The 25,338-nt window shown below is 45.8% G+C and overlaps 1 protein-coding gene and 1 long non-coding RNA gene across 6 annotated transcripts in view; one reads left to right on the top strand and one right to left on the bottom strand.

The window, feature by feature from the left end:
* KIRREL3 (kirre like nephrin family adhesion molecule 3) overlaps positions 1-25,338 on the top strand; it is a 545,218-nt gene that overhangs the window by 95,839 nt on the left and 424,041 nt on the right. The gene's annotated exons all lie outside the window — the stretch shown is intronic.
* LOC116599456 lies at positions 8,005-18,021 on the bottom strand. Its single transcript, XR_004289385.1, has 3 exons — positions 17,704-18,021; positions 14,560-14,644; positions 8,005-8,760 (listed from the first exon to the last, which is right to left on the bottom strand). It is a non-coding gene; the product is annotated as an uncharacterized LOC116599456 (long non-coding RNA).

The raw sequence follows: 25,338 nt of genomic DNA, 5'->3' as shown, positions 1-25,338 counted from the left end.
TGTGGTTGGATATGCCAGTTGGTGAGAATGGTGTGGCTTTCCAAGGGCTGAAAGTGATCCAGCGCTGGGGAAGTTTTGTCCTTCAGGGCACTCTTGCAAATTGGCTAGATAGAGGGAGAAAAGCAGGTACCATTATATTTCCAGGAACAGGAAGCATATCAGTGTTCCACGTCTAACTTTTAGCTCCTTCTTTTCCTTTGTCAGGATGACACCTCCCCCCCCCCCCCCCCCCCGCTATTATCAGAGATTTTGTGTTTAATGATTACTGGGTCACATGTTCACGAGGATGACCTCCATCTACTCGGCTGTCTTCATGTCTGCAAGGAGTGAAACCCTGTAAAGAATTCAGACAGGTTCTTATTTCGTTCAGTATTTCCAGGTGATCATCACGCCCAAGTCAAAAAGTCAGTGTACTTCCCAAATTAGAGCCATCTGTATAGGAAATCTCCATTTTACAGGAGCGTAGTGCATCTGTTGTTTGTTTTTTGTTTTGTTTTGTTTTCCCACCCTGGTGGGTCAGTTAGTTTGTAATCGTCTCTAATTGACTTTCTACCTTCTGTTAGCCTTTATTACCTGACTCACGGGGAGCTCAGGAACGGGAGAGATTCTCCACCTGCTTTCGAATCCCCTCATCTTATAACATCTCTACTGATGTTAAGGATAAGTAGATTTCAGAGGATAGTTGTAAAAGGGAGCCTGGACCGTAGCTATCAGAATCACCATTTATGCTCATCTCTACTCCATGTTTTCAGGTGTGTGCTTTTTTTTTTTTTTAAAGATTTTATTTATTTATTTATTTGACAGAAATCACAAGTAGGCAGAGAGGCAGGCAGAGAGGTGGGGAGGCAGGCTGCCTGCTTAGCAGAGAGCCCGATGCAGGGCTTGATCCCAGAACCCTGAGATCATGACCTGAGCTGACGGCAGAGGCTTAAACCACTGGGCCACCCAGGCACCCCTGTATGTACTATTTTTTAAGTTGAATATAAGCTGCAAAAACTCGAGTTAATCATTGTTCTCAACTTTTGGCACATTATCACCCATCTAAGAACTCTGTGCTCTAGATGTTTTTACCTTTATCCCTGGTCCTCAGATATGTCCCTTCCCCTTCCCATAGGTAAGTGCTCTATTTGACATATGTCTTTGAATACATGTAAATACATGAACACATGCAAATATGTGGCATTTTCTCTGAATGATTTTAACTTACCTAAAGGACATAGTACTGTGTATATGTTTGTTTCTTCTTCCACCCAGCCTGGCTTTTAAGAACTGTTCATATGTTTAGACCTTTACCCAGTTCTCGTCTCTAACGTCTCTAACTGTATTAACAAGGTTTTATCTAGCTAGGCCCTTTTGATCTCTAAGTTGCCTCTAGTTCCATGCCCTACTTGCGTGAACCTATTTGAGAATTCTGCCATTCACACCACCGGATAATATTTCTGGGTACGTTCGGATACCTAATGGCATTAAGTGTTGCCAGGTGTATTCTAAAGTAATTGATCAGTTTACATCCTTGCCCTTGGTGCTCCGACATGCCTGTTTCCCGATGTGCTCACCGACCTTCGGCATCCCCCGCTTCTCTAACCTTGCTAACCTAATTGATACAGGGCACTCTTTCATTGTTACTTTCATGTTCCTCATTACTACTCAAATATCATCCGGGAGTGCCTGAAATAAAATGCTCGGCTTCATAAGGCAGCTGTTGGAGCTTCCCAGCCTGTGTGAGCGGCAGGCTTCCCAACAACAGTGCTGACCCTGTAGGACTGCAGGGTCTCTGTGGAGTCTGAGCAACTTGGACAACCCGAGCGTCCCCTCCCCACTCCCATGCAGAGGCAGTGACACCGCCTCCCTGTCCCAGCTGCAGCTCGAGGGGTCCTCCATCGATGGATGTGCTCACACTTGCTTGGTTTAACGTTTCTGCCCAAGTGGCCCACAAGTGCCATCTTATCAGAGGATCAATTTTATATCAAAGGGTCATTAAATTCTTTTTTATGAGAATAAAATGGGCTTCTGCCACTGCATGTTGTACCACCGCGTGCCTGAAACTAGAGAGGAAATCAGAGTGGAAGAGATTTAACCAAATTATCCATCTTCAGAAAATAAGCTCCACTGCAAATGTATTTTTGATGTGGCATTGTGCAACACAGAGAGAGGAGAAATAAAAACACGCTAATGGTCCTGTTATATGCGAGCAGGAGGACGTTGTGACTTTAACCCTCTGTGCACGCTGGGCTTCCCTCTTCTTCCCACCGGCCGGCAGGCAGGGACGGGGTGGGGAGGAGTTGACCACGTGCAGGACCCAGGCTGGAAGCTCCGGATGGACTGAGGTCCCATTGGTTTGCACAGTCACTGGTTGTCTTTTTCCAGAATCAGAACACTTGGTGAAGGCTTTTAATGTCCTCTGACAGGTGGGATACCCGAAGGGGTGGTCGGTCCTGAACTGCGTGACCTCCCCGCACCTTCCATGACTGACCTGCTCATGTGGCAACCTGGGAAGAACATCCAGCAGCCTCCCTCCCCCACCGGCTGGGCCTGTGGTCAAATCCCTGCTCTTCCCAGTGGGGCCCCGTGCTCAGCAAACCCCGTATGGCCGATGGGTTTGTTTCGGTGGTGGTGGTAGTGGCGATGGTGATGGTGTTTGCAGTGCATACTCCAGAGATCGTTTTCTTCTGTCAGTCATGTGGGTAGTTGCAAGAACAGGGGAGAGAGAGGTCGAGGCAGCCTGTGTGGGGGAGTTGGGCACAAGACAGACCCCTGGGTCCCTGCTTCCCTGAGTGCTTGCTCCCTAGTGCCCTGTGAGTGCACGGGTTTGGAGGACAAGGAAAGGAGTCAGCAGCATCCCCGGGAAACCACAGCAGTGCTTACTATAGTGCCCCCTTCTGGCGAGGTGTGGAATCACACGTGATTGGGTTAGGTAGGGGTGCGAACAATTAAAAAAAAAAAAAAAAAAAAGGAATTGTGTTTGGATAAGACCTAAGGAGGCAAACAATTATACAGATGAGACATACAGTGCTGGAGATGGCTGGGCGGAAATGCTGTGGTCACGCTGTCCCTTGCCCAGGCTCTGAGAAGGTCCTGGAAGCTCAGCCTATTCAAATAGTCTCCCACATGCTGGATGGCAGGTTCTGAAGCCCAGGTGGGGACAGACCCCACATTCTTCATGCTTTCCCAGGGCATCCGTGCCATTATTCCATCCCTGGGAGCTCCCTCAGCTCTGCCTCCGGGATTTTGATGTTTTCTCCATTCCAAGTGAACGGCAGAAGTCTTTATTTACTTTTATTTATTTTTATAATTTTAAAAAGATTTTATATATTTATTTGCCAGAAAGAGAAAGAGACAGAGAGTGACAGCACAAGCAGGAGGAACAGCAGGCAGAGGAAGAAGCAGGCTCCCTGCTGAGCAAGGAGCCCAGTGTGCGGAATACAGGACTCGATCCCAGGATCCTGGGATCATGACCTGAGCGGAAGGCAGATGCTTAACCGACTGAGCCACCCAGGCATCTCCAGCAGAAGTCTTTAAAACGTGTGCCCGGCTATGGTTCTGGCGAGGGCACAGGTGCGTGGAGCGGACAGAAGCCTCCTGACCAGCTCAGGTGCTGCTGCTCCCTGGGGATCATTCTTCTCTTCACAGACGAGCGAAGGGCCAGTTCTGCCTCGGTCGGCACCGTGTTGGTTTCTCAGATACACAGCTACCTCGCAGTGGATTAGAGGCCTCGCGGTATCCCGGAGAACGACTTCCCTGTGATTAATGGAGGCCTTGCCTTTAAAATGGCCCAGCTCTGCTTTTCCATTTGCCACAAGCCGTGCATGTGCTCTTCAGAGGAAACAAGAATAGAAAAAAACTATTTGCAAGATAAGTAAAGAGAAATGTAATCCCTGAGTGGAATGAAGGGTGCTCTGAAATGAATGGGGGATAATCCCTGTGTTGTCTATTACAAATGCACTTTATTTTTCCATTATCTGGCTATGAGAATGTGCCATTCGCTCTAAGGGACAAAGCGGCTGCAGTGTCCTCTCTTTATGTCATAGGAAGTGTGTACAGCAAGGGGTGTTCATTGCCTGGGGTCTGAGGCGTCCTGGCCAAGGGGGGCAGCTGGGCCATGTGGCCACTGAGACTCCCGACAGAATGAGTTCTGTTCCAGGCTCAGGACAGCCGTAAAAAGGAGGCCTAGGGCAGTGAAAGAACAAGTGTCCACCCACCCCCACCTGCTCCAGAGGCTGAAGGACCCAGCGCTTTATTTACATAGGCTTGCAATAACTAAGAGACTCATAACTCAGTCCCTTGCTCTGTCTGAGGCCTGGGACTGATCTCTGTTTCCTGATCTGGCATTCGGTATCCTTAAAGGGACCGCAGGAAAATTCCAGCGCCTTGTGAGATAGCATTGTTTCATCGGTCCCTTTCCTCTTCCCGCCTTCCCCTAGGAGCCTCTCTGCCGCACGTGACAATCTCTGTTCCTGGGAATGACTTTTGAGAAGCTCACTCTCCGTGCCCCCACGCCCCCGGTGCTGATCTGTCGATTCTTGCAGAAAGTTTTGGAGATCAGCACCCCGCAGATTCCCGGAGAAGAAGAACACATTAGGAATGATCTATCTCACACTTTTGGTGGGCAAGATGGCTCCCACCTTAGTATCTAGCACACTCGAGAGCTTGTGTGATCACTGGTCAGGAAACTCTTGGGGAAGGTGTAAGTTACTGTGCCACTGGCCTGTTTCCATGCTTTGGGGCCTTCCACGGCCAAGTGCACACGTGGAGGTCTGTGGCGTGCCCGCAGGGCGCTGCCTGCCCCGACCCCAGTCTGACTGGACAGATGCACCCAGGGCTGCCCTCCTTTTGTTCTTTCAACTCTTTGGTCTTTTCTGCCCTAGACCATCCCGCGTGCTTCTCTCCCTCCCAAGACCGCCCTTCCCTCCGTGTTGATCGTGGAATCCTAACTTATCCCTCAGAGCTCAGCTGAAGCCTCGCTCTCTGCCGGGGTCCCCCGACCCCTCCCCCAAGGAGGTCAGGTCATAGCACCCCATCTTGCAAAACACCTTTTTATTTTCCTACACATGATTAAAAGTAAAAAATCAGTTGGGTTGTCAGCTGCTTGCTGTGGTCTCCCTACCCTGGAAGGTAACCTCAGAAGGCCGGTCTCACCCCCACGGAGATAGCCCCTTACCGAGTGACTAAAGAAATGAAGACAACCTAGCTTTCTCCAGTTTGTGCATAATCCCTAGTTTCATCACTGCCTTCACTCCCATGGAAGGAAGACAGGAGGGCCGAGGCTCACCAGCGTCTCTCAAAACCACTTTGTCCTGAGGTCGTCCCCCGCCCCAACATGATGGTTTGGGCATGGCAAGCATGCAAATATGTTTTGTCACACCTACCCAGCTGAACCCAGAGAGATGTCTGCTCAGGAGGCTTGTGCCTCATCCTCGTCACTTCCCCCAGCCCATGGTCCCCCACGGTATCCAAAAGCCCAGCCCGAACGCCGAGCCCCATGCGGGTCAGGGTGGCTGCTTACCGAGACCAGCTCTCGGGCTTGTGTTCTGTTCTGCCTCCCAAGAGCTTACAGATTCAGAAACAGAAACTGATTGCAGCAAATACACCCAGAATATGCTGACCGCATAATGGAAACACAAAACTATGGATGTGAAGGTCCTTATGACATACCTCGTTTAGTAATACAATCTTTTTCTCATCGGGAAGAAGCACGTTTAAGTGCATTTGGAGGTGGGAGATGAAGGTTGTCCAGCTAAGGGAGTTGGATAGAAAGGATGGGAACCTTCCAAGTCCAGGGAAAAACAGGTGATTCTTCTAGCAATAACCCGGAGAGCCTGGCCTTTGAGAGGGTCGATCCCACTTGCAGCCCTTCAGGTGGCTGGTTCACTGGTTCCGTTTAAGGCATGAGCTGAGCAACAAATTAAGTAAAGTGTCCCCAATAAATGCTAATAAGCCCCAAGAGGAAATAGGGGCATTCCCATGCATACCAAATATACTCATTAGCATCCCTGCTATTATGAAGAATAGCAAAATGACCTTGCAATCATTAGAAGCTTAAAATGCTATGACTTAAGTTTAGAGGGACACATATTACATTGTAAAACCTAATTAGTGTTACCTTTGCTAATTGCCGCCTAGCACTAAGCTAGATAAAATAAATGCATGATGGACGTCCAGGGACATCAGATATAACCCCATCGCCAGTTTTAAAGCAAGTGAAATTATAGGGGAAGAGCCATCTGAAAAGATGTTTTGTCTGAATTGTTGTGAGTGGTTTGCGGGAAGTGGGGGAAGCATGTGCAGTCAGTATATTTATTTGTGTGAATCCTAAATGCTGAAATTTTCTCCTGAGAACACTGTTCCTCTCCTGTGTTTCTCTAATGTGAACGCCGGGATGCCAAACAATAGGGGGAAATTACTGTAGCACCAAAATCCTTCCCCAGCATGAAAACAGGTGTTCAGGGATACAGCGAAATTCTCTCTCACAGGCAATCAGAAGACTCAGCCCTCTCCCAGCCCAGACCTGCAGCCAGGACGTCAGGCAGCCCTCTGTGTTCAGGAGTGGATCTGTCCACTAGATGAACTCTGCTTGGGTCTCTTGTTCACCCTGGAGGAAGATCGGGGAGTACTTGCGTGGGACTCTAAGAAAACTCCAAGCACCTTTCCCACTCAGGGTCGCTGTGGCCATTGTGCCCGGGACACAAAGCTCGGGTCAGGTCCTAGTGTCTCTTTACCTTGCAGACAATATCAAAAATAGTCAAAAAGGTTGCCCCTCCAACCACACCCAGCCTCTGGAAATGCGTGCCTGCACACACACACACACACACACACACACACACACACACAGCTTGCTTCCAGCTGTGCTCAACATTCATAATAAGGCTGTGAAAGAGAAATTATTTTCTTAGGGTTGTCAGGGTGTTTTTCCTCCTTCAGAATAAATGATAGCTGATTTTTCCAGAAACAAGCCTGTCACTTGTGCCTCTCTTGGGGGCCCTCCTGAGTATGTCCTAAACAGTACAGATTAAAATCAAGTCATAAAGTTTTACAACCAGCAGTGGTCGTAAAGCTAGTTTAGAGCTTTGTGTTCCTGCTCAGTTCTGAGGAGGGTGAGGGCTCCTCCGAGGTCCCGCTGCCTCTGCTGGGGCAGGAGCAAAGGAGGGAGAGGAAAACAGAGCAGGGAGCCCCCTTCCACCCAGGCTTTTAGCTACTTTAAATATCGAGTGTACGTGTCACATTTCATTTGGAAAAAGCAAAACTTCCAAGGCTAAAAATAGCTAGAAAGTCACTAAGAGGCCATTAAGGACCAGGGAGGCTATGGGATTTCCCCCAGGTGCACCTGGACCCCAGCAAGACCAGAATCAGAATTTGGGCCCCTTGGATCCAGGGTTCCATCCCGGAGTCGGGGTTCAAGGAACACGAGGAGCACCCACGGCTCCCAAAGTCGGTGACGCCTTACAGCGCACACTTGCTGACTTCCTGAAGGACATCACTCTCCAGCCGTCCTTTTACAGACAGTCTTAGGCCTTCTTAAATAAGCTTTTGTTCATGGAGCTCAATTTCCCAAGGATAGCAGGGACCTCACTTGGTGTGGGGGGCCACTCATATTCTGCCTGCTGCTGTCCCAGCCTCCGGAGCCTCCCACACGGCCCGGGCTCCAGGAATGGCCCCTCCTGGTGGCCTTTCTTCTTTGACTCAGCTGGTCAGAGCTGGATTCTAGAAGCGAAATTGGCTCAGTGTGATTGCTGGAGTCGGTGCGTTTGCCTTGATGATTAGGCCACCTGGCTTCTCTGGGAGAGAGGCTCCTGTCACTCGCTGCCTTACACTGTTAGTACCAGCAAGACAGATCGGCCGCTGGAGCTGCCCTCCACCTGCCGCCCTCGAGACCTCCACCTAGCGATGGCAGGATGTCCTCACAGTGCAGCCCCGAGGGGACACTTCACCTCCCTCTTCCTCCTCCCCCTCGTCCTTCCTCCTACCCCCGCACCCCCATCCTTTGTAACAGCCAAAGAGGTTTTTTTTTTTTTTTAAATGGAGCTGCTGATAATTAAAATTATATCTTTGTTCCACAAATGTATGAAACTCCAGGAAGTCATTATCAGAGTCAGACAGTGATATTTTGATATCCCTGCATCTTTTTGATACAAAGAATCAAGTTCTAAGGCACGAGGAGCTAGAGTACCACACTATTTCTTAATCGCCCTTTATAATTTGCGGTGTCTCGGGATGCTTCTCAGATGTTTCCACTGTGGTTTATGTATACTTCAAACCCATGTGCCGTTAAATGCAGAAGCCAGGTACTGAATTAAAGAAGGCAGCTTCAAAAGCCCACCTCTCTGGCAGGCTGAAGATCTAAAAGCAAATGCAGAGAGGGTGACGGGGCTTTGAGAAGTACTAAGCACAAACAATAAACCTCATTAAATGAAGACAGAGGAGTGGGCTTGGAACTGGAGTCAGGCGAGTGGGGGACGGAAGAGGGGACGGAAGAGGGGACGGTCCGTGCCGCAACTGACTCTGTCCGGGAGCTGGGGTTTGGGGTGGGGGGGATGGGGTGGAAGAAGCGGTTGTGTTAGGGACAGTCATGTGACCCAAACAGAAGCAGCACTAAGGGATGCAGCCAGGGGGATGCTGGGAGAGCACAGGGCACAGGCAGGCCACCATGCTGACCGACTGGGGTCGACAAGCACTCCGAGTTGAAATGTGGGGTCGCTGATTCCTCTTCGGCTTCCCTTGGCCGCTTTAGTAACGTCTCAAGAAGGCAGAGCGTTTGAGCAGGGCCTGCAAGGGAAAAGAGAAGCTGACAAAAACTGCTCGGCCGTCAGAATGGGTCCCCAGAAGCCCTGTGCTAGCGCATGCAGTCACTCAGTCAAACAGAAGCGGAGCAGGGACTTCTGGAACCCTCAGCATACCTCTGCACACAGCCAGGGAGTAGGAGACTGGGGGCTCAGTCACTACGAAAGGGGGAAGTTCTTAATGGGATGTAGCTGATTATGGTGTCAGACTCCTGCATGGGTTTCAGATGTGGATTGGGGAATATGCAGGGAGTTACAGTAGGACACAGCAGGGGTGGAAAAAAGGACGGCTCTGCCTTTGGGGCTCCATGCTTTCCCTCTACACTCCTCCTGCAGAGAACCTGAGGGCCCTCGCCGAGTGAGGGCTGGTCCGCTGGGATGACCACAGCAGACCCATTCTTGGCCATCATGGCAGTCAGGGCTGCCCATCCTAGGGACATAGCACTCTCTGAAGGTTTCTCAGTGAGAGCCCTGTTCTCTGTTGTGCCTGCTATGCACCCCACCATTCTCCTCCTGTTTCCACCCCAATGTCCTCTAATAATTGTGTTTCTGTTTTAATTCAAGAATTTAACTATAGAGATTACACTGACCCTTCCCTCCAGAATGAAAGGACATGGGATCCTCCACCAGATTTATTTGTGATTGTGGCTGGGGGTTTATGTAAACTAATTTTATTATTCATGACACTGACAATTTATGCAGTGAATGCAATTACAGGCTATGATTGGCTGTCGCAGCTAAGGGCTAAAGTGCGACTTTCTGGGATATGCAAGAAAGGCAGGCAGAGGATATTAGAAAAATAGTCAGTCACAGCAGTATTTTTTTATAAAGTGATTCCCCCCAAATCTTCATTCAAAAAAAAAAAAAGCTAATTTAATTTCCCAAATACCCTGTAAAAGATATCTAATTATCCGTTTCTAAATTGCTCTCTTAATTTTTCCAAAGTTCTCTGTTGTTGGTGCCTTTGTGAGTTCTCCTTGTCTGTAAGCGACAGGCTGCTGTCTCAGTGCATGGGCCCCGACACAACCTACTCAAGACGACTCTTCCTAATACTGAGCGAAGTCCTGATGCCTCTTCTCACTGAATCACGAGATATTTGAGACCTAAGACTTGAGCTGCTTTCATCATGTATAGTTGTAAGGGCAATAGAAGGAACTGGCCTCTTTTTAAAAAAATTTTTTTTTGCTTGTTCTTTGTTCTAAGAGGAAAACTTAAAAACAAACAAACAAACAAACAAACAGTTGGACACCAAATCAGAACAAGTCATGGTACATCCACACAATGGCATGGTACTGAGCAGCAGAAAGGACTGAAGTGCTAACAACACAACAATGTAGATGAATCTCACAATACTTATGCCAAGTGAAAGGAACCATCCCCCCAAAGGAGTTTCTACTATGTGATTCCATTTTTGTAAAGTCCTAGAAATGGCAAACCTCTTTTTTAAAACAAAAGGCTGAAAATTGCTTTCCTGCAGGAGGGCAAAAGGGAGAGATCAGAAAAGTGCATCAGAAAACTTTGGGGACGTTGGATGTGTTCGTCATCCTAGTGGCAGTGATGGCTTCATAGTGGACACATGTCACGACTTCTAACATTGTACACTTTAAACACGTGCAATTTACTATATGCTAATTATAGGTCAATAAACCCATCAAAGCAAATACACACCCTTTATTAAGTCCTGGCTCCCCTGTTGACTAAGTATGTAACCTTAACTTCTCTGGATGATAGTTTACTGACCTGCAAAATAGAAATGATAAGGCTTGTCCCACAGGGGTATTAGAACCATCAACATGAGAAAATAACAATCCAGGTGTGTGTGTGTGTGTGTGTGTGTGTATACATATATATATGTATACTAATAAATTTGTAAATGGTCTTCATCAACTTGAACCACTGTATAAGTGAAAAGATTCAAAATAATTGCTCTGGGCTTAGCCTGCTACCATGAGGAGAGCCGGTACTCTATCGTTGTTTAACTGAAGGAGGACATCTGACACTTAGTAAACCTTGTTTGGCACCACAGAGTCTAAATATTATCTAGTCATTGAACTTGGGTTTTTTTTTTTTTAAGATTTTATTTATTTATTTGACAGAGAGAGACAGAACACAAGCAGGGGGAATAAGAGAGGGAGAAGAAGGCTTCCCGCTGAGCAGGGAACCCAATGCAGGGCTCGATCCCAGGACCCTGGATTATGACCTGAGCTGAAGGCAGACCCTTAATGGCTGAGCCACCCAGGCGCCCCTATTCATTGAACTTCTGGTAGGGAATCACGGAATCATGAAATGGTACGTCTTAGAATAGGAGGGAGGCAAGCGAGTGCAGATACCCCATCCTAGCATCAGACAGATGAGACAGAATGATGTCTAGCACCTGACTCGGGGCCCCTGGCCCTGTCTTTATAAAGGATGCTTAATGAAGGCAGATCGTGGTGTCTTGGCTGATGGAGACAAAAATCCTAGAACGTTTTGGTGTGCTCTCCCTACGCTCTTCTCCTACGTAGGAATTGATCTGTAGAGAGCCTGGTAAGAATCTGATAAGAGCCCTTTAAATTCACAGCACAGCGAAGTGGAATTGAGGTAGGGACTGAGCTGAGCTCCCTTGCTTGAAAGACTCTTCCAGGCTCTGGTAAGCTCTGAATTGTAAATTGTCTGATACCAGCCTTTGTGGCTGCTGTCTGGATTAGCAACCCGAACTCAGAGTTTTCTCCCCAGCTTCCCAGCAATCAGTTCAGCCCACTTGATTGCGCACCTGCCTCACTCCAGCCTGTGCTGTGTGTTTATGTTGCCCTTTGCAGATTCCAAAATACTTTCACAAAGTTATCACGTTTAGTCCTCACCTTCGTTCAAGGGGGTATGTAGAACAGGCCCTACAGGATTCCAGTTTATGGTTAAAGGAATCGATGCCCTTGTCGGAACAAGATTTGCTCAAGGACCCTCACTGAGCAGAGGTAAGAGAAGAGTCAAATCTCTACCTTCTATCCTCTGTTCCTATGCTCTGCCTCCCATCCCCAAGGAGACGAATGACATCACCTTCGCTAATGCATTCTGAAGGCAACATGATGCCCCATTCCCATGGTGCCCATGTAACAGAAAGAAGTCATGTGACTTACATGGGGTCACACAGTGGCCAAAGAGAGATTGGTCCTACCAAATGCAGCCTTCTTCCACTGTACGAATTTCATCTCCAATATTCGGTTCATTTTAAACATTGTTTCTGCTGTGCATGTCATTCTGTGGCCTTTACATTCTGGGCCAAGATTGGGGAAACCTTGGGGTGTTTGGGGGTGGTGGGGAGGAGAGGGTGAGGAATGTAAACTTGCTCAGTAGACCAGCCCAGATCCCTCCCCCACTGCAAATATGGATGGGCTGTGGAATAACACCTCCCAAGTTGGTGAAGAATGAGCAGTGACCCTTTTGACTTAATGAATTTGGAAAAAGAACAGCATGGAAGCTAAATCTGGGCAGATAAGAGAATCCTCCTTGGAAAGCATGCTGACCGTGACCATCATCAGTAATGCTCCTTACTCCTTAGCCTCCAATCCCCAAAGCATCTCCCCACTGTTCCACTGACAAGACACGCTTGTCTTTTAGTCTTAGAGTGATGAATGCACGCTTGCTCTAATATTCATAGGGTACATTCAACGCTGAACCTGAGCAATTATCAGGAGTTTTGGATAGTCAGACTTTGATGTTGCAGATGACATGATACCTCAATTATCCCAAAGCAACCATTTCCGAACTGCCATCCTTAATTTTGTGCCCAGTTTACCTTGCAGGGACCCCTGCATACTCCCCTCCACCACTGCCCCCTGCCTTTCCCACATTGTCCCAGAAGGGTAGTCAAGGTGAAGCAGGGTCAGACAGGGAGGCTGATCTCTGGTTCCTGGGCTAACCTCCGATTTTGACTTTCCTGATCCCACTCAGAACCATTATCCTCTTTTCTGAATGTTAAAGGTTTCTTTTTCTCCCCCCTGAGGAGACATTTATAAAACTGATCACTACTGGAATGTGAATTTTCCTGTCAAGGGTGGGACAGAATAAAGAATGTGGCCGTTATTCTCTGCTCATAAAAGAGACTTCCCTCCAGCTGTTATTCAAAAGACGATCTACGTCCTCCCGGCCTTGGGTCACCCTTCAGACTGGCATTCCCCAGGCAAGGACCGGCCTGATGCTCTGTGCTTTGGACCAAGGTGTCCACCGAATGCAGAACTTGGCTCTCTAGCACAACTGTTCACTAATGGTCTAATTAACTATTGCAAACTTCAGAGGACCCAGCTAACTATAATTGAGAGATCAAGAGAAGCTGCCTGGAGTTAGACATGCATACTAATTACTGAATTATCCAACACCTGTTTTGGAATGTAGCACGGAAACATGGCTGTATTTTCAGGCAGAAGACCTCCAGTTTAAGTAAAACGTTTGTCTTTGGTGAGCAGAGTGAAGCCCTCTACTGTCCAATGAACCATACACCACTCTTATTGACACTGATAGGTGATCAAGCAAGGGCTAAGGGAGTATAAACGAAGGCAGTAAATGAAATATTCATGCACTGAGACCTTGGGAGGGATTCTGAAGGGGAAGACAGGGAATGCTTCAGATGCGTATAAATGACTCTGTTGATACCATGATGGAAGCAATGCTCAGGATTAGTGTATTTCACTATATACTTCCGCATGGACATGGCAGAAGATGTCACCATATTGAGACTCCCACTCAGAATGTTGCAGATTCCCGCACTCTTTGCTTCCAGCTTCTCCCTCCTTCAGATCCCTGGGTTTGTTCCACCATGGAAAGTGCTTATCATGAAGGACTGTTGATGGGCTAACACCACTTAGCATCTTCATTAAGACCAGGCAGAGTGGGATGGGGGCAAGGATGTCCAATGAACGGTGAGCAGGGGAGGGTGTGAAAGAGTCAGAATTTCGAGATAGAGCAGAACAAAAGAGCAAGGGTCGAGAGAGAGGAGAGAGCTCAGGCTCAGGGTGAGAAGTGATTGAGCGTGGAAGAGAAGGAAGTCTCCCATGGTCCCATTCCTCATGTTTACCAATTTGCTTCCATAACCCATCACCAGTGATCTCAGACAGTGGTGAAATCACGCTTACCCTGTGAGCCTCACAGTTTCTTAGATGGAACATTTGTTGCCAAATAGAACAATGAGACCTCTTTTCAAAGCCTCCAAATACTCTAGAATTACACAAGACAATGGGGCAGGTCTGGGGCCCATAACCTGAGGTAGCTCGTAAGCCAGCTGGTTGTCCTCCGCTCTGTGCTCCAGCTAATTGAAACTGTCTAATTCAGAAAAGAAGGGAGTCCCAGTTTCCACAAGAGAATTAACAAATAAATTCTAAATAAAAACAGACTCAGTAGTGCTGGCTTTTTCTCAATTGGAAGAAGAAGGCTTTATAATGGAGATGATGATGGTGATGGCAGTAATGGAAATGGTTACTATGATCCTGGGCATTTACCAACAATGCAAACAAAACTCAAATAGATCTAAGGTTTCTAGGATTCTAGGGTGATCTGTACTTCAACAGCCTTTCCCAAGAAATTTAATACATTGGATAAAAAATAGACCTAAAATTTTTTCAGAACGTCCATTTCAGGAAACAAGTCTAAGATTTCCACATTGCCATCATTTCTCAAGGAAGTCTGTGCCCATAATGAAGGCAACATGAAAGTGTTCTTGTGGAAAAAAGAAATAAAAACTTTAACTGAGGGCACCCATTTAAAATAAAGCACATCAGAGGGGAGGTGGATTACGGGGCATAAGGAGTACACTCACCATGAGGAGCACAGAATCACGTATGGAACTGTTGAATCACTGTGTTATACACTTGGAAGTAATATAACTCCGTACGTTAACTGCACTGGAATTTAAAGTAAAAAAAAAAAAACTTAACAAAAATAATACCGAAGGCAACATGGACATTGCAGAAGATGTCACCATACTGAGGTCCTTCTGTTTCCCACCATATTTCTACTACGGATCCAAGAGCACTGGAAGGTGAATCTTTCCAAACTTGATACGCTTCTGCCTTTGAGATCTTTCTCACTACTGAGATGTAAAAATGAAGACGTGATGGCTGTCCAAGACTGGAGACTATAGTACCTATGGACGCCAGATTCCTCTCTCATATTCAAGGTCTTAGCGGTCTTTGAAATGACCCTATATCCGACTACATCCAATCTCAGTGTCGATCTTCTGTATTAAGTTTGAGTCTGTGGAAGGGTTTATACATTTAAAAAATAATCTGGGGCACCTCAGTGGCTCAGTCAATTGAGCGTCTGCCTTCAGCTCAGGTCATGATTCCAGGGTCTTGGGATGGAGCCCCATGTCGGGCTCCCTGCTCAGCGGGGAGCTTGCTTCTCGCTCTGCTCCTCCCTTCCCCTTCCCAGGCTCTCTCATGCACAAACTCTCTCTCTCAAATAAATAAGTAAAATTTTTAAAAAATAATAATACACTGACTCAACCTGTTGCCCCTTCACTCAACGTGTATTCCAAAGGAGGGTTGGTTGAATTATCAACTCCAAACAACGTTAACTCTGCAAACGTTGTCATGTATTGGTCATCCAGTTTGAAGCTCTTGAATTGCTAAGCAGCCACTTGTCCTCTTGTGTATCTCAGACCCTCACGCCACCTCTGTGCTAAAATATGGTTGCTGGGGGGCGCCTGGGTGGCTCAGTGGGTTAAGCCGCTGCCTTCGGCTCGGGTGATCTCGGGGTCTTGGGATCGAGTCCCGCGTCGGGCTCTCTGCTCAGCAGGGAGCCTGCTTCCCTCTCTCTCTCTGCCTGCCTCTCTATCTACCTGTGATCTCTCTCTGTCAAATAAATAAATAAAATCTTAAAAAAAAAAAAATATGGTTGCTGGGCTTTTCTGAATGACCCCCTCCACTTCATTAGCCTCTCCCGAGAGAGGACATCATGGCTTTTGAGCTCTCTGCAAGCTCGGCAAATCTCTTTATCTCATTTCTCTGGGAATATGCCTCAGAATCTGCCATCTAGTTGACCAGTTAATTCGTTTTCTGGGTTGTGATCTTGGCTTCCTTGCTCATTTGTCATTTTACCCTGAGGACTTTGGGGCTGTGTCCTGACCAACCCACCTCTGCTTTCTCAGAGCTCCTCAAGCACCTTTACTCTGAGAAAGCCCTTCATCCTGGCAGTTTGGCTTTGTAGACCTACACTTTGCTCTGTACTTGGATCTTGAGCCCAAATTATAAATTTTTTGTACACACACATCTCAGTGTGGGTAAAAACCTGTAGGTTGAGTTGAGTTCATGTCAACATAAAGTCAAATAACAAGGTTTAAGTTCATCGATCGGCACATTCTGGAACAGTCTGTCTCCAACGGTAGTCCTGGAGCTACTTCCAACAAAATATCTAAAGTGATGATTTAAAATGTAGATTTCCAGCGACCTTCTCCACATTGCTGCGCAGAATTTTTGTTCAGAATGGAGTCCAGGATTACTAACAGGATTCACAAGTGAATCTTAGGTACAGTGAGACCCATGCCACTACAGATCTTTTCTTCTAACTAGTAGACCCAAACTATTTTTTATTCATTTATATAGGCCTAATGCTTCATGGTGTCTTAAAGTCAAAATTATCATAAAGACTCATGGGGATCATTGAGGGCATTTGTGCCCTCTCCCAAGAAGCCCAGACACCCTCCATTTAATACCTGTAGAGCTGGGGATCTCGTGACATCAAGAGACTTCCATTGTTGAGCTGCTGTAATGATCTTTGTGCTGATTCAAAAACTGTATCTCTGCCTCTCCACTCCAGTTTTTGACTCTGAATAAATGCATAACAGTCCTTCTTTTGTACAACATGCTAATTTTGGGTTATACATTCAAATTATCAAGCACTTTTGAGCACCTTTTGTGAATTCGTAAACCAGCCTGTGGAGGGCCTGGGCATTCCAAACCAAAGTTCTAGACCTGATGCCTGTCCCTGAGCTCTTCATAGTGTGATGCAGGGAAGAGGAAACCATATACCTAGGGAAGAAAATGCCAATGTAGACAGGCTCCAGGAGTGATGAGGTGAGAGCAACAAGTGCGATAGAATTCATAGCATTCTAGAACATTCACCACAGATTAAGTCCCCTTCCCGAAACTTGAAAAGAGTGGTGAATTTTTTTCCAAGTGCAGAGAATGAGTTAAGGGCATTCTAAGCATAGGTTCCAACATGAGAGGAGTCATGGAGATTATGACAGTGACCGTGCACTTGGGACTAGTGCGAAGTTCTGTGTGCCTAGGACCAAGAAGACTTGGATGTGGGAGAAGGAGGTGACATGAAGTGAGGCAGGATGCATTTGTTGAGAACACACTGTAAAGGGCTTTCAATGCTAGGCTGTTGGAAGATGCCTCTCCTGACACCTCTGGTCCCCTGCTTGGTCTTTTCCTGTTGTCCCTTTTCCTCTGAACTGTAGCTGGCTTCTTGAGGACTCTCTCCAACATGTAATGACCTTCCTATCTCCTGCTCAGCTACCAGGGACTTAGGGCCCTGAGTCAGTATTTGACTCCGTTCCTTTTTTGGAAGAGAAGAGCAAGGCACATGACAGTAGCAAATCCTACCTGCTTTCACTTAAACCCAAGGAGATTCATCGCCTTTCATGGAAATGATACTTGCTGTGGTGGGAGAAGCAAGCATGTGCCTTGAAATCGGGATATGAGCAGATGGGCTTGGCAAGCAGACCTTTGAGGTCTGTCTAAATTCTTTTTTTTTTTTTTTTGAGATTTTATTTATTTATTTGACGGATAGATCACAAGTAGGCAGAGAATCAGGCAGAGAGAGGAGCAAGCAGGCTCCCTGCTGAGCAGAGAGCCCAGCGTGGGGCTTGATCCCAGGACCCTGGGATCATGACCTGAGCCGAAGGCAGAGGCTTTAATCCACTGAGCCACCCAGGCTCCCCTGTCTAAATTCTTACCTCTTGCCTCCACTGCCTAGTCCCTGAGGGTCCAAAAGGTCGTATCAAGGAGGGCAAGGGTCTCTGAATCCATGGTCCCTGGAAACTCCAAAGCTTTCCTCGTTTGGGTGACTTTTGAAGTTTCTGTAAAAAACTATCTGTCAAAAGATACCTATTAGTCGAAGCGCGTGATAGAAATTTTCCCAGCAGTCACTGCGGTCAGAGAAGGCGGAAATCGTAACTAGAACCTTCATAACTAGAAGGTTTGACTTATTTCCAACCAGATTGCCCTACTGTGCATAAGCAAGATGAAATTCTAAAAATGTGTCCCATACTGTAAAGAAGGTTTGGAATTATTAATCTAAATGAGAAGGTAATGTGTGCACCTGCTCATACTTTAACAAGTGGTTGGCAATTTTTAGATACATTGGAAAGGATCCTTTAGTGAAAAGTGTTCTCAGAGAATGTCAAGAGGGCATGAGTCAGGGTGAACACGAGGTTTCCAGAACTAAAGTGCTCATTTCCCAGACGTTCCATAGCACAAGAAAATGATATGGAAAATGACCTTATGAGGGGCCCATTTAGGACTTGACCCCAGGAAATCTCCCGAGGGGTGCTTCTAATCTCCAGGCACTGCTTAGCTCATCCTGATTTCCTGGCAGTTTGGGCACTTGTTTTTCAAAACAGGGCACCTTTTCTTCTCTCTCTTTCTGTGAGTTGCATTAAGAGCTTTAGGCAAAAACAGCCAGTTTCTAAAGCAGGCCATAGCTTTGGACTTCTTGTCTTGGGGATCATGACCAAGGAAGCTGCAGCAAGGCTTGTTCTTAATGGTTCGAACCAGGCCCCTTGGCTGGGAAGCCAGGCCGGAATGGAGTTTGCATAATGCCGGCCCGGCTGTGGGCTCTGCAGCCTTTCACACAAGGGCACCACTCTGGAGAAGCCTGGAGGAAGAAAATGGGATTGGCTGGCACCTGAGAGATGCCCCATTAGCAGAACATAGAGGAGGGAGAGGGGGAGCCACACACAAGGTTCAGCCCATTTATGCCACTCGGTTCCATTCCGGCTAATAAAAGATAGACTCCCCTATTAGGTATATTACACTGTCACTGTGATTGGTGGAGGGAGCAAAGTACTTATCAGCTGAGTGAGTATTGGCTGTCACTCCTGTTATCAAGCTGCCTGCTTATTTGCGATTTTATTTTCAGATGTGATTGACAGCTGGATGGCTCTGACATTCTCGGCGCAAACATACAGCCTGTTATTATGCTTGCATTAACATTTTGATAAACACATGGTGCAGCATTGGAAAAGTAATTACATGTCATCACTTCAGTGCTTCATCAAAGAAAAGTTTACTGTGTAATTGCTCTGTGATTTACCTAGGTAGAATGTGTTACATTCCACAAAGCCTCTCTCTATTTAATAGTTTACATTTACTCTTTAAAATACACAATATCCCTTCCCAGGGGCTTCCGTGGTCTAAAATAAACCTGGCAATATAATTTAGCTTTCCATAAATATACTTAGATATTACTGTGAAGTGCTTTTGCATAATAGTTATTTAATGCTAAGTGTAAATATTCAGTGCATCATATTGGCTGAGCTATCCAAAAAAAAAAAGAAAAAAAAAAGAACTTTTGATGACAAGAAAAATGGAATATTGTTACCTTGGTTTCCGCATTAAGAATGGGGCCTTTTGCCCTTGTATTTATATCCATGCTTTTCACAATGACATCTAATTTTGCAATAAAGTGACTTGAGCTGAAGCGCCTAGCAGTAGAATCTAAAATATTGGTTCTTGTTAGTGTTTAAAGAGCTCTTCTGATGTGGCACTGAAAGGTATGCTGGAGGAAAGCACAAATGATTGCAGGGAACTTGGGAAACCGAGCCGAAGGGATGGTTTGAGTGATGTTCACTCGGTGGGATCTATCTGAACAGTTGGATGTCTAGGGAGCAAAAGGTGGGGGGTGAGAGGATCGAAGCAAGTAGTTGTTGAAAGCCCCCGACAGAATCTCAAAATTTAAGTTGCTTTTATGACTGATATTGGTAAGGCACTTTGAGTTATCATGTGCTTTGTAATTATTGATGAGTAAACCCTTGCAGCTGTAGCCAAAGTCAAGCAGGCAAAACCTTTCTAGGATGCGTAATGGTCGTGTACACATCTGGGTTAGCCTCCACTCAAGAAAGATTAGGCACAGGGAAGTATTGGGGTGGGGGGTGGGGGCATACGACTCTCACAATAGCTCATCCCTTTAGCTTTTCTACCTCCAGAGTTCTTCACTGTTAAGATGCTCCCCAGTAAGTACCATGGCTCCTCTCTTGAATGACTGAGATGGGGAGTGGGGGACAGAAGTCTATTTCAGAGATGGAAGCCCCAAAGAGGGCTGAGCACTCAGGAAAGGGCATCGTATTGTAGGTCTCCAGAAATAGAATCTTCTGGGTCATGAAATCATTTGAGTCCTTGAGATGACCTTCACCACTAATCTAAGTGGTCTCCCTGCCAAAGGATTAGTCTCTCCAAGGATCCACTCAAGGATCAAGGTACCAAGATTAAATGGCTGACCACAAAAACCTGGGCAAAATCCAAAACTGTTCGATTTTCTGGGACAAAAAGCCCTTTGGCAGAACTCACGGTTGCGTAGAAAGTAGTTTGGCAGTGAGAAAATCGGGAGAAATGGAAGAGATTGCAGGCTGAGCTTGAAAATGAAGGTGGGAAACTCACATCTGGACAAAGACCAAGAGGAACGGCAAAAGGATCACAAGAGCGCGCCGACCGTGGTCTCCATCAGAAGGGCCTCTAGTTGTCCCAACAGTGTGACATCTGTTCAGCTGGGTCTAAAGAGAGATGGCAACTTTCTCAGCTGCCTCTCTGGTGCAGCTGGCAGCCACAAAAAAGAAACAGTTAAAATACTCATTTCCAGATGTGTGTAACGGTTCAATAATTCCACGTTAGTGTATATTAATCCTCTCTGGAAATTGGCATTAACTCGGCTTTAGCACTAGTCTAAATAAACACATCAGCTCTTAGAGCAGGAGCTTCTTTGCATAACAGCTGCATATAGCATCTGCATCCTGGTTATAGGTTCCCTCTACATTACCTCTAAAATGAGCTCCCCTTTCCCTCTTTACATTTAGCCGGACTCAGAATATTTCCTCCTCCTGCTGTCAGGGATGGGAAGAAAGATGCCATTGTAATTGCCAGTTGGCCTGCGGAGTAATGCCCTGTAATTGACAAAGATTGCTTAGCTGCAAGGAGGAACGATACACTGATTAGGAGAGATCGTTTTTAATATTGCATTTAACCTGCACTTTTTTTTCCCCCTTTGCTTTTCACCTGAGCCCTGGAAAGGATGGCTGCCATTCTTTGCTGTGCCACTTCTCTCTGAAGGAGAAAACCGAAGTGCAGTGAGGTCCACAAGGAAACTCTTGCTACTTTAGGAGTAATTTCACTGTGATCGGAGGCTGAAAAGCTTTAATATGGATATATGCCGAATTACCCAAAAAGTGAATTTGTTCCGCATCACATTTGACCTGCCTATCCCAGAAGTGGCCAAGGTTCTCACCATTTTTCATCTGTGCCTCAAATTATTAGGTCAGATCTTTAGATCTTCGTTATTTTTGGTTTTTTGTGTGTTTGTTTGGTTTGGTTTGGTTTGGTTTATTTTGGCTCTTGCCTTTGCTTCTAAATTCAGGGTTTTGTTGCATTTTTTTTCTTTGAGAATCACATTGACTTTTTTTTTTTTTTAGAGAACTTTATAAAAAATTGCACTGTTGGAAAAAAATATACAGGGGCTCAAATGCATTTTTCATGTCCTTTCATGCTCTATTGATTTTTTTTCTCTCGTTTTTCTTACAAAAGAAAGTTTTAATGCAGTTTTGGGAAAAGAAAAGTAGTCAGCAGTTGCTGCCTCCCCCAGGACTGAGAATACCGGACACCTTGCTTAGAAATGCCAATGACGTGTATCTCTCTATCCGTCTATCTCTCTAAGGGCATGGAAGGGGGTGAAACCCCATTAGTCACCTGTATGTGACACCGTTCTTCTTACTACACACTATTTTAATAGCTACAGGGGACTTCTAACTTGCCACAGTTTTTAATTCTGCATTGAAGTTTAAATGTCCTGCAGAGAGTTTCTCATGCACCTATGGGACATTCAATCTGAAGACAGAATAATTGTGTCCGAGAACTACACCACCTAGAGAATATGTATTTATCCATCATCCCCTATCCACATACCTACCTCTCTATCTGTGACTGAAAGATCATATCTAAAATAGAAAAGCACTGGATTAAGAGTCCGGGGAACCCAGGTTTGAATCTCAACTCTAAGACCTTGGACAAGTCACCTTTACTTCTTGTAGCCTAGGACCTGTCATCTGTGAAATGAAAAGCCTGGGCTATATCTATATTCCTAAAAAGGAATCCAACCTTAACGCTGTAACAGTTTCGCATCTATGATGTTACTGTTTTGCTTTCTCATGCATAAGAAACAAATGTGAATGGTGAATTCAAGATCTCTGTGTTATTACATACTGCTGTCTGTCACATACAGCTGTATATTATATTGTTTCCCTCAGCCCTGCTTTTTTGTACAGCATTCTGTGCCTGGAGATATTTTGGCAATAATTCACCCAAGCTCTCTCACTCGCTGTTCAAAGTCACCCTTGCACATACAGAGGTTATGCTAGCCAAATCAGTTTGATAAGTAGTGATAATTTTCCAAATACCCAAGTCAAAAATGCTTTCGTCTAAATCAATTGATGCTGATATTATTTTAGGATAATTTACTTTGTTTCTCTGGGATAGATCTTGTAGTTGTGCCTGGGAAGTTGAAGAGGGAGGTGAGTGAAGGAGAGAGATTCTTTCCGTTGCAGGATTGGAGACCTTAAGCAAGTGGCCTGAGTTTCATAGATCAGATGATCTGCTTTCCCTGACCTTTTACCAACCAAGCCCTGTCCCTTCAGACTTGCATTTGACCTGAATGTACAGAAGCCATAGGAAGATATGGAAAAAAAATACATGCATATATGAAATCAGATGTTCAGATCCAAGCCAGGTTCCGGGTGTAATTCGGCTCTCGGCTGGCTGTCCATCTCATGAAGAGAACTCTTCCCTCCATTGGTCCAGCTAAGAAACATGACAGTGCCTCTTCTCTCTTAACAGAGTTGGACATCTGCTTTGCTTCCCCCTTCCCATTCGGAACATCTGCCAGGCCTCCTATCTGCCCAGTAAGAGGTCGCCAGCCCTCTTGGCCAAGCGCCACAGCCAACTTTTACATTTGTGCAAACTCAAACTCCCTCCCGCCCATTTCTTATCTGTTGTTCCCTTTCCTTTGTTCTCACTAATCTGACCTTTTACATCGTTTCTGTGTTAGTCTGTGTTAGACATTTATGTCATTAACTGTACGGACTATCAGTTATGAAATATTTTGGCTTAATGACAAAGTCATTACTTTCTCCTTTCTAAAAAATTTTTTAGATTTATTTGAGAGAGAGAGTGTGAGTGAGCACACAGAGGAAGAGGGAGAAGCAGACTCCCTGTTGAGCAGGGAGCCCAATGTGGGGCTCGATCCCAAGACCCCAAGATCATGACCTGAGTTGAAGACAGATGCTTAGCTGACTGAGCCACCCAGGCTGCCTTTTTTTTTTTTTTTTCCTTTATTAGAAAATATTTACTGACTGGATACTGTGAACCAGCACTGTGATAGCTGCTATCAAGTAGCAAAGAACAGAGTGACATGGTCTGTGCCTATTTCTCCCCAAATGTCATGTACAAGCAAACCATCCAGACGGCGGCCATGTGGAAGCACCTCTTCCAGATTTTTCTTTTCTCTAGTCGATGCCTTTAGCCAGGGAAATGGATTCAGTGATCCTGCATCTGGCAGATACATTCCCTCCTGGAGGGCGCCTCTGTAGGCCCACTAAACAGAGCCCGCTCAATGGAACTCACCAATTCTTATTCTTGGGAGAAAAAAAAAAAAAGACTCCAGCCTTATCTTGGTTGTCTGTTGAGCCCATAATATCTAGACCAGAAAGTTCTGAAGGTTAGATAGAACAGGTACACTTTGAAGTGACTATTTGCAACACGAGGTCCCCTAGCACCACCCTCCTGGGTTCCCCTCCCATCACCAAAGTTAAGGTGGCTGGTGGGGAGGGGCACCTGCCAGGCTGTGCTCTCCACCTCTGGGGAATCAGAGATTTAATTTCCATTTCACCTCCAAGCTTTGGCCTGTTTCTAACATCTTATGATATAGGGACAAGTTCTCCCATGAGACGCCATGTTTTCTCTCAAAGTATTCATTTCATTAATGATCACAGCGTGTTATTATTTTTTCCCTGTACTATTCTATAGATCATTTTTATGATGTAGATACAAACTCTTTGATATTGTAATTGTGAAGCACATATTATGAAGACAAATGCATTGGGCATAATGAGAATGGATTACCAATAAAAGTTGGAAAACAATGAACCATTTTTAAAAGCAAACCCTTAACCGGAGCACTGTCACTTTGAATGTTCTGTAGAAAGGCCTTTGGATGGAAGTAGCTTATTTTTAGTCTAACGTTGATAAAGGTTTGACTTTGGTAGCATCTTAATTATCTGATAAAAGCCAGAACCCTCTGCCTTGTTCAACTCTAATGTCTAATGACTTCTGCTGGCATTAAAATTATTGCCATGACTCCAGAGAGGGAAACGAGATAGCAGCATTGGATTTCGGAGATGTGAATTAGAGTTTAAAGAGTCACTTGGTTTTGTTTAAGCAAATTGCAAAAATAATGGGTTGCCCTTAAAAGGTCTGTCTCACGTATTGTTATATCCTTCACTCGAGACACCCCTGACAGCCCCATTCCCTAGATTATGTTTCCCGCTAGTCATCAGGGAAAAATGGTGATCTCTTGGGGGGTTCTCATCTGTGCTTGTTCACTTTGCTTCTAGATTCTGAAGAGCACAGAGGGGATGAGGGCAAAGTGAGCCAATGTTCCTGTGCCCCGAACGTAGGGTCACACATGGAGCTAGGTTGGAGAATAAATCGGTTGATCAGTTGATGTAAATTCACAACGTCTTGTAACTTCACCCAGGGTTGGAGACTGAGTTCCCTAGAAGACAGTGCGTGTTTATAAGCCACGAAGTAGTAAACAAAACAGACACAGACCTCTGCCAGTTGAAGGGCAGTAAGGTCACAGGAGAGCATGATGTAGACTGAGCTATTAGCTGTGTGACCTTGCCCAGGTCACTTCCCCTGTCTGGGCTTCTGCGTCTGTCTTAGCTACAAAACTTAACATTTCATGAGCCCCCGAGGGACGGGACTCTGCAGCCACGACTCTCCGCACAGCCAACTAGGAAGCTTCATCCCGAAAACCTCCCCTCTCGAAGAGAAAACGTGCCAGTTTAAGTATTGGAGGAAAACATTTTGCCAGGTTGACCCAATTCCCACATTAAGAAAATAATGCCCAGGCCCATATGGCTAATTCCTTCCCAAACTGTTTGTTTGCCATCACGCAGACCTACCCTGAAAATGAAGTATCTGCTCGAGTTTCAGAATCCAAATGGAACAGAATGCAAATGAGGAGGATAATGGTGGAAAGGACATTTACTTTGAAAATTCTTTCGGGTGTAGTCATCAGCCGCAGAGAAGCCACCGGTGTTGATTTT

Source organism: Mustela erminea, chromosome 9 (assembly GCF_009829155.1).
Source record: "Mustela erminea isolate mMusErm1 chromosome 9, mMusErm1.Pri, whole genome shotgun sequence".
In the NCBI taxonomy this organism is placed as follows: Eukaryota; Metazoa; Chordata; class Mammalia; order Carnivora; family Mustelidae; genus Mustela; species Mustela erminea.
Note: the sequence above shows the minus strand (reverse complement) of the source record. Positions and strands in the feature narration are given on the sequence as shown.